The following is a 1,486-nucleotide window of genomic DNA, read 5'->3' as shown; positions in this document are numbered from 1 at the left end:
AAACAAGAAATACCGAGTCAGAAACTATGGCAACACTTATGGATTACGTTAGGCCGGGAGTGGCCGGTGTAACCAATAGTATTGTTAGACCCAGAATCGCCACAAACCAATTTGAAATTAAGCCAGCATTGCTTAATATGTTGCAAAATAATGTAACATTTTACGGGTTACCTAACGAAAATCCTAACACCCACTTGACAAATTTCCTTGAAATTTGTGACACTTTTAAAATAAATGATGTGACTGCCGAAGCAATCAAACTTCGCCTCTTTCCTTTCACTTTGAAGGACAGAGCCAAAGAATGGTTAACTTCAATGCCAGGTGCAACTTTTGAAACTTGGGAGCAATTAGCCCAAGCATTTTTATCGAAATATTTTCCTTTAGCAAAAACTGCAAGAGTCATAAAAGAGTTAACATCTTTTTCTCAAAATGATAATGAAACTCTTTATGAGGCTTGGGAACATTTTAAATAACTTCAACGTTTATGCCCCCACCACCAATTGTCCGCTGAACTTTTAATGAAAACATTTTATAATGGATTAAATCCTACAACTAGAGGTTCATTAGATGCAATGTCGGGAGGGCTATTCATGAAAAAGACATCTGCCCAAGCAAGAGAACTTTTGGAGGAAATGGCAATTAACAGCAATATGTGGCCCGCGGATCATGGACATATACCAGTGGCGAAACCATCATCCTCGAACACATCATCGGTTAAAGGTATAGTGAATCTTGATCCAGTTGCGATGTTACAGGCCCAATTTTCTGCCTTGCCGCACAAAATTGATAGGTTTATGGCACCGTGCGATTCTAATGGTAACCCAATCCAAACGGATGTGGATTATGAAGGTATGAGCGAGATTGAACAGACAAATTTTGTCTAAGGGCAAAACCAAACTAATAATCCTTATTCTAATACCTATAATCCTGGATGGAGGAATCATCCTAACTTTAACTGGAAAGATAATAATAATGCAAATGCTAATCAAAATCGTACCAATAATTATCAAAATCAATCAAGAGATATGATTAGCACTTTATCTTCTAAAATCGACAAATTTATAGATGCTATGAGTGGAAAAATAAGTAATCACGACGATGGTTTTAAACGGATCGAGAATAAATTCGATCAGCTTATTAAAAACCATTCATCTAGCATCCATAATTTGGAGGTTCAAATTGGCCAAATTGCTAAATCAATTCCATCCCGCAAAGAGGGAAGTCTTCCCAGCCATACGGAAGAAAATCTGAAAGAGCATGTGAGGGCTATCACTCTTCGTTCAGGGAAAAATTACTTAGGTCCGAAAATGCTCGGAGATTCAACTTTACCAGGAACTGATTTACCAAAGTCCAAAGAAGATAAATTAAACAAAAAAAGTTCACCAATTAACTCAAATACAAAAACTTTTGTACCCAAACCACCTTTTCCACACAAAGTCCGAAATAAGGACTATGACAAACAACTTTTAACGTTTTTAGTTAACTT

At 36.7% G+C, this 1,486-nt stretch overlaps 1 non-coding gene across 1 annotated transcript; it reads right to left on the bottom strand.

Moving 5' to 3' along the window:
* Positions 1–395: 395 nt before the first annotated feature.
* Positions 396–502, bottom strand: LOC136221250 (small nucleolar RNA R71). Its single transcript, XR_010685027.1, has one exon. It is a non-coding gene; the product is annotated as a small nucleolar RNA R71 (small nucleolar RNA).
* Positions 503–1,486: the final 984 nt, after the last annotated feature.

This window comes from Euphorbia lathyris, chromosome 2, assembly GCF_963576675.1.
Source record: "Euphorbia lathyris chromosome 2, ddEupLath1.1, whole genome shotgun sequence".
NCBI lineage: Eukaryota > Viridiplantae > Streptophyta > Magnoliopsida > Malpighiales > Euphorbiaceae > Euphorbia > Euphorbia lathyris.
The sequence above is the reverse complement of the archived record's forward strand: the minus strand, read 5'-3'. Positions and strand labels throughout refer to the sequence as shown.